Here is a 12,410-nt window from a genome sequence, read left to right as displayed (position 1 = left end):
GCTCCACCTCCTGAAGGGAGCAGTATCCAAGAATCTGTGGCCGTGTGTTAAAACCACCACCAGGCCAGGTCCCATGGCTCACGCCTGTAATCCCAGTGCTTCGGGAGGCCAAGGTGGGAGGATCGCTTGAGCCCAGGAGGCCGAGACCAGCCTGAGCAACATAGTGAGACCCCATCTCCACACACAAAAACCAGCAGTGAAGGAGATACTTTGAGGGTATGTAAATATCTTGTTTCTCCTTAAAGTTTCACTTTCTAATTTTAGCATCCATTAGTGTATTTTCCTTGCAGCAGATATTATTTGTATTGTGGTGTTCTAATGGTGGTTTTCTTTTTTTTTCTTTTCCTTTGCTTTCTTTTTTTTTTTTTTTTTTTTTTTTTTTGAGACAGAGTCTTGCCCTGTCGCCCAGGCTGGAGTGCAGTGGCGCAATCTCGGCTCACTGCAAGCTCCGCCTCCCGGGGTCACGCCATTCTCCTGCCTCAGCCTCTCCGAGTAGCTGGGACTACAGGCGCCCGCCACCACGCCCGGATAATTTTTTGTATTTTTAGTAGAGACGGGGTTTCACCGTGGTCTCGATCTCCTGACTTCATGATCCACCCGCCTCGGCCTCCCTAAGTGCTGGGATTACAAGCGTGAGCCACTGCGCCTGGCTCTTTTTTTTTTTTTTTTTTTTAAGAGATGGGGGTCTTACTGCATCACCCAGGCTGGAGTGCAGTGGCACAATTATAGCTCACTGCAGCCTCTAACACCTGGGCTCAAGCAGTCCTCCCACCTCAGCCTCCCAAGTAGCTGGGATTACAGGTATGAACCACCATGTCCTGCTTAATTTTTAAATTTTTTGTGGAGTTGGGTCTCACTATTTTGCCCAGGCTGGTCTTGAACTGGCCTCAAGTGATTCTTCCCACCTCAGCCTCTCAAAGTGCAGGGATTATAGGCATATGCTACCTTGCCAGGCCCTTAATAGTGAGTTTCAATTTTCCTTATTCCTTTTACACTTATTTGTAATTCTTTCATAAGGAAAATCTGTTCCATCTCCCCATTTATTTACTTATTCAGTCATTTATTTATATGATTGTGGACTCATGATCGTTCCTTTGTAGATGGGTTCTTAAGTCTCTGAACTAAGTCTGTGCAAGCTCTGATTTCCATGAACTCCTTGCCTCCCACTCTTCAGAATATTTAACACTTAATATTCCTGCCCAGGACGGGCCTGGCCAGGGCACACCGTCACCCCTATGTACAGAAGCAGGTCCCTCGTTTTCCACCCTGACGGCAGCCCAGTCACATCCTCACTTCATTTGCCTCATGCACCTTAACTATTATGCACGGTCTCTAACGTGTGCAGGCGAACCCGTGGGATGAAACTGTTCCCACTGTAGTGCCCTGAAGCAGTGTTCTGTAAACATTATTTTTTTTTTGAGACGGAGTCTCGCTCTGTTGCCCAGGCTGGAGTGCAATGGTGTGGTCTCAGCTCACTGCAGCCTCCACCTCCTGGGTTCAAGCGATTCTCCTGCCTCAGCTTCCCGGGTAGCTGGAATTACAGGTGCACACTACCACACGCAGCTAATTTTTGTATTTTTAGTGGAGACGGGGTTTCACCATTTTGGCCAGGCTGGTTTCGAACTCTTGACCTCAGGTGATTCTCCCACCTCGGCCTCTCAAAGTGTTGGGATTACAGGCATGAGCCACCATGCCCGGCCTAAATATTTTATTTCTATAATTTACTTTATAGCAGATTCAGTTACTGACCAGCCCAAAGGAGCTCGTTTTAGTTTTTCCAGTGAGACTTTTATAATATGACTTGGAGGAGGCTGTCTATACCAGCAAGTATCTGTTGAATGCCTGTTATATGCAAGACACTGTTCTAAGTATTAGGGATAAAAAAATACTGGAAGACTTGGCAATACCCTACCAGAGTTAACGTCTAATTGATTGTCTAGGAATGCTCAGGTCCTTCAAGTTCCAAGACAACCAAGAGAGCTGTGAAGAAAGCCAGTGCTCCAGAGAGCGTTTCATTAGAGAAAAAAAGAGAGATCCCTTTAACAACCGCGTTGTAATCCTCGGAAATGGAACTGCTGCACATCCCAAGCGGCTGGTCCTGGGACAACATATTGAGAATATTTTGTCAGTTCTGAGATTTGAAGGAAACTCAACCAAGGTTATCTTTACTTAGTTATTAAATCCCAGAAGGCATCATGGATGAAGTTAGTCAGGAATGACAAGCATAGAGAGAGGAGGAAGAAAGAAAAAGAAGCCCACGGTGTTCGCTTTGGAGACACCCTTTCTTCCCCCGGGAAGGGAACTGGGACGCTGCCCCGGGCAGGCTCTGGGTGCTGTCACCCTAGTCCCATCAGTGGAGGCAGCCGCTTCCTGCAACGCTCCCCATAGAGGCTGAGACGTTTTCCTTCTGGGGCCTGTTCCCTTTCCCTAATTCAACTTTGCAGAACTCCTCACATGGAGTGGGGAAGGTGTGAGAGAAATTATTATTCTGTCGTTTTATAACTGCCAGGCCTTAGGAGTGCAATATGTCAGCTATTTCTTTCCTTTTCTTTTTTTCTGAGACAGCGTCTTGCTAGGTCACCCAAGGCTGAAGTGCAGCGGCACGATCATAGCTCATTGCAACCTTCAACTCCTGGGTTCGAGCGATCCTCCCACCTCAGCCTCCCAAATAGCTGGGATTACTTAGTGTGCGCCATCATGCCCAGCTAATTTTTTTTATTTTTTGTAGAGATAGGGCCTCACTATGTTGCCCAGGCTGGTCTCGAACTCCTGGGCTCAAGCAATCCTCCGACCTCAACCTCCCGAGTAGCTGAGACTACAGGTACATACTATCACGCCCAGCTAATATTTTTATTTTTTGTAGAAATGGGGCCTCACTCTGTTGCCCAGGCTAGTCTCGAAGTCCTGGGCTCAAGCAGTCCTTCCACAGCCTCTCCAGTGTTGGGGTGACAGGTGTGAGCCACTGCACCTGAAGCTGGTGTCAGCGATTTCTTCCTCATCCCATTGAGGGGAGAGCGTGGCCTTGACTCAGCTGTTTGGATGTCAAATGAAGAGCAGACATCAACGCGCTTGCCAGGGCTGAGAATGTACCACACACACAGGGAACACGAAGCGAAAGCCATGTAGTGAAGACCAAACTTCCTGTTTCCCAGGCAGCTTAACCACCACAGGCCACAGGAATATTAGCGAAGCCCAAGGGGAAGGGAATTTCTGGAGGGACCGTGGTCTTTCTGGACCAACTTGGCTGCTCATTCTTTTTGAGGAAAACACTAACCGTATTCCAATTCGGGGCAGGCCTGAGAATTTGGGCGCAGCATCCAGAAAAGCTGTATTTAGCAGGTGCTCTGGAGCAGGTCCTCTTACAAAGCACACCTTAGCCCAGTAGAGAATCTGGGCTAAGATTCTGTTGCTATTCTCTTACACGGTAATAAATTAGTTCTATTGCAAGCAGATTAGACCTGGACAAGAAATTCTTGGTCTTCTAAATCCACAGCTCATAAAGGATTAGGGGGGGATGAGAAACTGGAAAGGGCAGCTAAGGATATAGGCAAGTTGGATGACTGGAAATGCCCTCATCACCCAGATGGTGTTATGTAAAAGTGAGAAAGGCTGGGTTAAATCAGGTTCATGCGTTCATTCATAATTTAGAGGGAGAGTTCCTATTAATGGCCCAAGATTGTGCCGAAAGCTAGGAGTTCATTTTACAAGAGATGAATGAGAGAAACAGTTCCTAGCATACACTCACCATAAAATGAGATTTTTAGTCTTAGAAGCCCAGATGGCTTGAGCTGGGACCTTCGAGATCTGCAAGTTTAAACTCCACCACTTTACAGGCGGGGAAACTGAGGCTCACAGAGGGAAAGCGAGGTCAGGTGTCACAGCTGCTGGGACTAAACGACTTGTGGTCTAGCTCTCTTATTTATTTATTTAGAGACGGAGTCTTGCTCTGTTGCCCAGGCTGGAGTGCAGTGGCACGATCTCAGCTCACTGCAACCTCCGTCTCCTAGGTTCAAGCAATTCTCCTGCCTCAGCCTCCCGAGTAGGTGGGATCACAGGCGTACGCCACCACGCCTGGCTAATTTTTATATTTTTAGTAGAGACGGGGTTTCACCATGTTGGCCAGACTGGTCTCGAACTCCTGACCTTGTGATCTTCCCGCCTTTGCCTCCCAAAGTGCTAGGATTACTGGCGTGAGCTACTGCACCCAGCCTATTTGATTTATTATTATTATTATTTTTTTTTTTTTTGAAACAGGGTCTGGCTCTGTCGCCCAGGCTGGAGTGCAGTGGTGCAATCAGGGCTCACTGCAGTCTCAACTTCCTAGGTTCAAGGGATCCTCCCTCCTCAGCCTCCCCCGTAGCTGGGACTACAGGTGTGCACCACCACACCCAGCTAATTTTTGTATTTTTGGTAGAGACTAAATTTCTGCTCCATGTTGCTCCACGTTGTCCAGGCTGGTCTCAAACTCCTGGGGTCAAGTGATCCGCTCACCTTGGCCTCCCAAAATGCTGGGATTTCAAGTGTGAGCCTTATTTTTTATTTTTAAAGGCTAGTCAAGTGAAGCAATGGGAGTGGAGAGGAACAAAGTAATCTGTAATGAATTGTGATCAATTAGTTGTAAGCACCACTGCACTCAGACCAGCCTGATGTAGCTCTCTTTTCAGTTAAAACTGCTTAGCTGGAAAGAATGAGAGGGCAAACAGTGCCCTGGGAGGTGTCAGAAGCTCTAAGTAGCATTAGGGAGAATGCTCTAGGATGCCGGATATGGCAGCTACTACTAACTGATAAGAAGACAAGTTCCTTCTCCCTCCTGAAAGCCCCCTCCTCTTCCTTCTTCTCGAAGACCCTCCACACAACCCCTTCAGCCTCCCACTTCCTCCCCATGGCCTGGGTGCCCTGGGTTGATTTCTGGTGATGGCCATTCACCCGGCTGGGCCCAGGCTTCCTGAGGGTCTCCCGTTTACACAGTGAATTTGCCATGTGACTTGCACAAGGAAATTTGGACAGAATTTCCCAAAGAAAGGACTAGAGCAGTTTACACTCAGATTAAAAGCACAGAACACAACCCTTTAATCCGGTAACAATCACTTGATTTATTTATTTTTTTCTTGATGTACATTTTTATTTTTATTTATTTTATTATTATTATTATTAATTTTTTTGAGATGGAATCTCACTCTGTTTACCAGGATTGAGTGCAGTGGTGCAATCTCGGCTCACTGCAACCTCCACATCCTGGGTTCAAGCGATTCTTCCTGCCCCAGCCTCCTGTGTAGCTGGGACTGCAGGTGCCTGCCACACCTGGCTAATTTAAAAAAAATTTTTAGTAGAGATGGGGTTTCACTATGTTGGTCAGGCTGGTCTTGAACTCCTGACCTCGGGTGATCCACCCGCCTCGGCCTCCCCAAGTGCTGAGATTACAGGCATGAGCCACTGCGCCCGGCCTATTTTATTTATTATTTATATGTTAATATTTTTAAAATTTTAGATTCAGAGGGGAGATGTGCAGGTTTGTTACGTGGGTATATTGCATGATGCTGGTTTGGACTTCTAATGATCCTGTCTCCCAAGAAGTGAACTAAGTGCCCTTGATTCCCACGCCTTCTCCTCTGCTTTTGGAATCCCCAGTGTCTACTATTCCCACCATAAACAATTGCTTTAGACAGCAGCTCTAGAATGCTGGAGAAAAATGTCCATTTTACAAGTTGGATGCCGAAGAAGCCACCTGAGATGCAACAGCTTGCATCCCTAACCCGAGGCTGGCGCGGCGCACTTGCCCTGTGAGTCTGTTGCCCAGACCCGGACATGCAACAAGTCCCAAACGAAGTCAGATGAAGGGCCAAGGCCATTATGTAGATAAACCAAGGGCAGCATTGGCTTCCTTCATTCACTGGAAGCAGAAGCAAGATGTCTAAACGGCTGTCTTCATTCTCGGCTTGGCTACCAGGGATCTCACCTCCTGGTATTTGGATGTTAGGATATGTCACGGTGGGACCAGTGTTTCTTTTGGGTAGAAAACTTCGGTTCAGGCTCTGAGGGAGGAAACAGTGTCAGCTAAATGAAATAGAGCCAATATTTCTTTTATGTTTGGAGCCAAACCTTGGTCAAAAATGGAAAGGCTTTGCCTCTGAGACAGCCTGATTTAATTGTTGAACAAAGCCCTCTTCTTGTGGGGAAGAAAGATGAGGACTCTTAACAATTAGCCTTCTAAAATGTAGGCCTGTAAAAACAACTGGGAGGAAATAGGCAGTGACATCCATCCGCCCACTGCTTCTTGGCCAGTTCAGGCCAAGGCCAAACAAAGGAAAAATACATCCAATCGGTTCAAGAGTTCAGCTCTCCCTTCATTAAGCGAAAAGCTCAGCTCCCCTCTCCCTGCCAGCCCAGAGCCCTGTCCCATTCCACTTCCGTGATGGAGTATCCTCCAGACCCCTCCTAAGGAACCCTTCCTCGTCTTCACAGGGGTCTCTCTTATGAACTTGATTTTCCTACTAGGGAATGAATAAATCAATAGTCTCAAAGAAGAAACAAGGGTCCTATTAGAATACCTGCTGTGGGTTTTAGTCTTACAGCATTGCATGAAATCTTCCCCACCACTTTATGAGCTGGTTATTTATTTTTTCATATTTAATACATGAAAAAACTCAGGCTGAGAGTTTAAAATGGGGGGGGGGTGTAGCATGGAGGAGGGACGTCAGGTGAGAGGTAATGTAAAGTTACTAAAAATAAAAAAATTAGCCGGGCAGGGTGTAGGGGGGGGGGAGGGGAGGGGAGAGAGTGCCAGATCACGCAGATCATAAAAAAAAAAAAAAAAAAAAAAAAAAAAAAAAAAAAATATTTGCCCCAGATCACGCAGGTCATCATGGGTAAAGCAGGCAATAAATCAGGTAACAATGGTTGCCAAGTGGCCATCAAGCCAATACCTTTATTTTCCTGGACTCACCTTGATTAGAGAAAAGTCAATCAGTTTCCAAAAAGGTAAGAGACCCAGTGGAGCAGGGCCTTTTGAGAATGAAAACTGGCCTTTTCTTTCATTGCTATTGATGTGATTTCCCTGGAAATATATTCACCCCCAGTTTTCCTGGGCCAGTATAAAGTTGTTTGTTTTGCTGGCTTGGAAATGTTATTCTCTCTCCTTGTTTTGAAGTGTTAAATGTGTGGTTTTTCAAAATGCATTTCTCAAACCACTCTACGGAAAGAAAGCAAATAATCTGATTTAAAAATGGGCAAGGACGCCTGTAATCCCAGCACTTTGGGAGGGAGGCGGAGGTGGGCAGATGTCTTGAGGTCAGGAGTTTGGGACAAGCCTGGCCAACATAGTGAAACCCTGTCTCTACTAAAAATACAAAAATTAGCTGGGCGTGGTGGCGCATGTCTGTAATCCCAGCTACTCGGGAGGCTGAGGCATGAGAATCACTTGAACCTGGGAGGCAGAGGCTGCAGTGAGCTGAGATTGTGCCACTGGATTCCAGCCTGGGCAACAGAGCGAGACTCCATCTCAAAAAAAAAAAAAAAAAAGGGCAGGGGATCTGAATAGATGTTTCTCAAAAGAAGACATGCAAATGGCCAACAGATACATAAAAATATGTTCAACATTACTAATGTTGATTAATGCATCATTAATGCATTCATGTGGATTAGGAAAATGAAAATTTAAACCACAATGAGATTTTTAGTTCACATCTGTCAAAATGGCTATTGTCAAAAAGACAACTGATAACAAGTGTTGGTGAGAATGTGGAGAAAAGGAAACCCTTAGGCCGGGAACAGTGGCTCATGCCTGTAATCCCAGCACTTTGGGAGGCCAAGGCAGGCGGATCACCTGAAGTCAGGAGTTTGAGACCAGCTTGACTAACATGGAGAAATCCCGTCTCTACTACAAAATACAAAATTAGCCGGGCATGGTGGCACATGCCTGTCATCCTAGCTACTCAGGAGGCTGAGGCAGGAGAATCGCTTGAACCCAGAAGGCGGCGGTTGTGGTGAGCTGAGATTGTGCCATTGCACTCCAGCCTGGTCAACAAGAGCAAAACTCTGTCTCAATTAAAAAAAAAAAAAAAAAAAAGAAAAGGTAACCCTTGTACACAGTTGGTGGGAATGTAAATTAGTACAGCCACTATGAAAAATTGTATAGAAGTTCTTCAAAATATGGAAAATAGAATTACTATTAATATATGATCCAGCAATCTCACTTCTGGGTATTTACTGAAAATATTTGAAATCACTGCGTTGAAGAGATGTGTGCTCTTCCGTGTTCATCACAGCACTATTGACAATAGCCAAGTTATGGAACCAACATAAGTGTTCATCAACTTACGAATGGATAGAGAAGATACGGCATCTATACAAAATGGGGTACTATTCAACCATAAAAATAAACTTTGTCATTTGCAACAACATGGATGGAATTGGAAAACATTTAAATACATTAAATAATCAAGGCACAGAAAGAAAAATACCGCATGTCCTCACTTATGTGTGGAATCCAAAACAGTCAACTCAAAGAAGCAGAGAGAAGAATGGTGTTTACAGAGGCTGGAGTATGGGAGAAATGGGTAGCTGATGGTCAAAGGGTACAAAATCTCAGGCAGGTGGAATATTTGTGTGTGTGTGTGTGTGTGTGTGAGATATTGTACAGCATGGTGACTCTAGAAAATAATAATGTACATTTCAAAATTGCTAAGAGAGTAAATTTTAAATATTCTCACCACAAAAATGATAAGTATTTGAGGTGATATATATGTTAATTAGCTTGATTTAGTTATTCCACATTGTATTCGTAAATATAAACAACACTTTGTACCCTATCCATATATAAATATTATTTGCCAATTTACAATTTAAAAATATGAACATTTATAAAAGCATTTTGTTCCTGATGCTGCATTCCTAAAGGCTAAATCTCCTGGGAGCACATTGCATCAACCACCTCACAAACAATTATTACTGGACTCCTACTACAGGGAAAGTGTTATGTTGGGTGCTGTGGAAGAGACAAGGGTGACCCCAAAAATAGCCTGAGCCCTCAGGAGGTAAAAGGCTATGATATAAAATAGTTTAACACATAAAATATAAGAGATGTGCTATGGTTTGAATGTGTTTTCTCCAAATTTCTGGTGTTGCCAATGTGACAGTATTAAGAGGCGGGGTTGGCCAGGCACGGTGGCTCACTCCTGTAATCCCAGCACTTTGGGAGGCCGAGGCTGGTAGATCACGAGGTCAGGCGATGGAGACCATCCTGGCTAACACGGTGAAACCCCGTCTCTGCTAAAAATACAAAAAAAATTAGCCAGGCATGGTGGTGGGTGCCTGTAGTCCTAGCTACTCGGGAGGCTGAGGCAGGAGAATGGCATGAACCTGGGAGGCAGAGCTTGCAGTGAGCCGAGATCACGCCACTGCACTCCAGCCTGGGTGACAGAGCGAGACTCGGTCTCAAAAAAAAAAAAAAAAGAGGTGGGATCTTTGAGAGGTGTTTAGGCCCTGAGGGCTCCTCCCTTGTGAATAGGATTAGGCACCCTGTAAAGGGCCTTGATGGAGAGATTGGCTCTCTCTTCCCCTTTCCCACCTTCTGTGATGTGAGGACACAGCAGGAAGGCCCTCACCGGATGCTGGCACCTTGATCTTGGACTTCCTAGCCTCCAGAACTGTGAGAAAATACATTTTTGTTTTAATAAATTACCCAGTCCCAAGAATCTTGTTATAACCGGCCCAAATGGCAAATGGACTAAGGGACTAAAACCTGTCTTAGTCAGGATGGTATGAGTAGGTTGAACTAAGCCAGCGCTTCTTAATTTAGCTGCACACCAGAATCATCTTGTGACCTTTCACAAGTGCTAAGGTCTGAGCCTCACCCCACAGAGATTCTGTTTTAATTGGTTTGAATACTGCTTTGTCCCCCGTCCCCATGGGTATTTTTAGAGGTTCTGTAGGCTATTCTAATCTGCAGCCTAGGTTGAAACCATTGAACTAGGAAAACCCAAAATATATTTTCCAGCTCAAATATTTTGCAAGTTGAAATCAATGTAAATAGACTTTGGATATTCAGAAGGCAAGGAGGGGGTGGAAAGAGAGTACTAGACTGATATCTTTTTATCTCATTGAATCTTCAAAAAGTCCCTGCATCTCCCTTAGTCTGTGGCAGAACCAGCCACCCACCTGCCCATCCAGACTCAGCCGTCATCTCCAGGGAATGGTGCCCGTCTCCATTCACCCAGGAAGAGTCCTTGCTCTCTCAAGAGTTTTTTGAATTAATAGTTCCCCAATAGCTTTTTGAAAAATATGTCTTTGTTAGCTTATCCAGTTTCCTTTTTCTTTTTTCAGTTGTTGTAGCTGTGGATGTGATGCTTTGTTATAACCTTGTACATTTCAGTTGGAAGCAGAACTATTCCTATTAGCATTGGGAAGCCTCGCAAGAAGAGAGAGATGAATTGGCCTGTGGGGAAGATGAATCTGGTGGCTAAGGCAGGAAAAGTTAAATGTAGGAGAACAGGGATGTGTGCAGAGAGGAGGGCAGCGTCAGATTGGGATGGAAAGAGACAAATAAGAGAGGCCTTGGCCGGGTGCAGTGGCTCATGCCTGTAATCCCAGCATTTTGGGAGGCCGAGGAGGGTGGATCATGAGGTCAGGAGTTCAAGACCAGTGTGACCAACATAGTGAAACCCTGTCTCTCTAAAAATACAAAAATTAGCCAGGCATGGTGGCGAGTGCGTATAATCCCAGCTACTCAGGAGGCTGAGGCAGTAGAATCGCTTGAACCCGGAAGGTGGAAGTGGCAGTGAGCCAAGATTGCGCCACTGCACTCCAACCTGGGTGACAGAGTGAGACTCTGTCTCAAAAAAAAAAAAAATAAATAAATAAAATAAAGGCCTTATGAGAGAATAAATTCCAATTTGTAGGGATAGATTCAAATTCATGCCTGTCCATCTTTAAAGCCTGGACACTTTGTCTACACCATCTGTGTAACTGGCTGCAAGAACCCGCTGCACCTACGGAGTGGCTAATACAGAAGTAAAACCCTTTGGCTTAAGTTGTTATCCTGGTGTATTTATGGGAGAGACTTTTGGCTTTTGTGACTGCCACATCCAACTCTATTTTATCTGAGAATGGCTGAGATGGTTCATGCCAAACTCATGGTATAATTGGTAATAGATACCCAGAACTTTCTCTGTAAGTTTCCTTTGTGATTTTTTTCTTTTGATGTAGTTTGGGATTAACAATAGTGTATACTTTTGGATTAGTAATTGGATAATTAAGCATGTAAGTGTTTAATTTTTACAAGTTCATCTCTCTTGATTCATCGATTCAGTTTCTAGACATCTCTCCCAAGGTATACATGCAGACAAAGGCTTATAAAGAAAGTTATTTATAATAAGGACAAACTTAGAAATGATTGAAATGCCTTATTTACATAGAAGAATGATATATATATAATATGCACATTTAGAACCATATGTGATTATAAAAATATCTGATATATCTCAAATGGCCATCAATATGGACTTGGTTAAAAGATATATAACACTATGGAAAACTATGTGATAATTAAAACTAATGAGGTCGTATATATGCAGAGATTTGAAAATATCTCTAGTACATATTGTTGTATCATATAATTCCATTCATGTCTCTCTCTCTATGTGTATATATGCCAGTGCATAGAAAAACACTAGAAGGATACAGAGCACACTGTTAATAGAGGTAAATAGTTTTGGAGAAGTAGGGGAGAGGGATGATAAAAGGACCTTTGTGTTTTACTCCATAAACTTTTATATTTGGATCTTTTTTTTTTTTTTTTTTTTTTGAGACAGAGTCTCGTTCTGTCACCCAGGCTGGAGTGCAATGGTGCGATGTCAGCTCACTGCAACCTCCACCTCCTGGGTTCAAGCAATTCTCTGCCTCAGCCTCCTGAGTAGCTGGGATTACAGGTGCCCACCACCACGCCCAGCTAATTTTTTTGTATTTTTAGTAAAGACGGGGTTTCATCATCTTGGCCAGGCTGGTCTTGAACTCCTGATCTTGTGATCCACACGCCTCAGCCTCCCAAAGTGCTGGGATTATAGGCATGAGCCACCGTGCCCGGCCTACATTTGGATCTTTTACAACGAGAACATTTACATCAATTGCCCTTGTAATGAAAAATCATAAAATCGTAACTGCTCCTTTTGAAAAGGCTTGACTGTTAGTCTTCTTCCTAGGTGGTTTCTCATAAGCTCGGCTGCCTTTTGAAGGATGAAAAACAAATTACTCTCTCCACTAAAGTGCTCTCCGAAAATTTAACAAATTGGGCAATTGCTTTGAGGTGAACGAGCTACCAGGCCAGGTCACAGACACGCTTGGCTAAGGTCACTGGCCATGCGTCAGGGAAGTGGTACCCCAAAGGAGCTGGATTTGTCCCAGGCCAGGGTGCCAGC

The sequence above is a fragment of the Nomascus leucogenys genome, chromosome 9, assembly GCF_006542625.1.
Source record: "Nomascus leucogenys isolate Asia chromosome 9, Asia_NLE_v1, whole genome shotgun sequence".
Lineage (NCBI taxonomy): Eukaryota > Metazoa > Chordata > Mammalia > Primates > Hylobatidae > Nomascus > Nomascus leucogenys.
The sequence above is the reverse complement of the archived record's forward strand: the minus strand, read 5'-3'. Positions refer to the sequence as shown.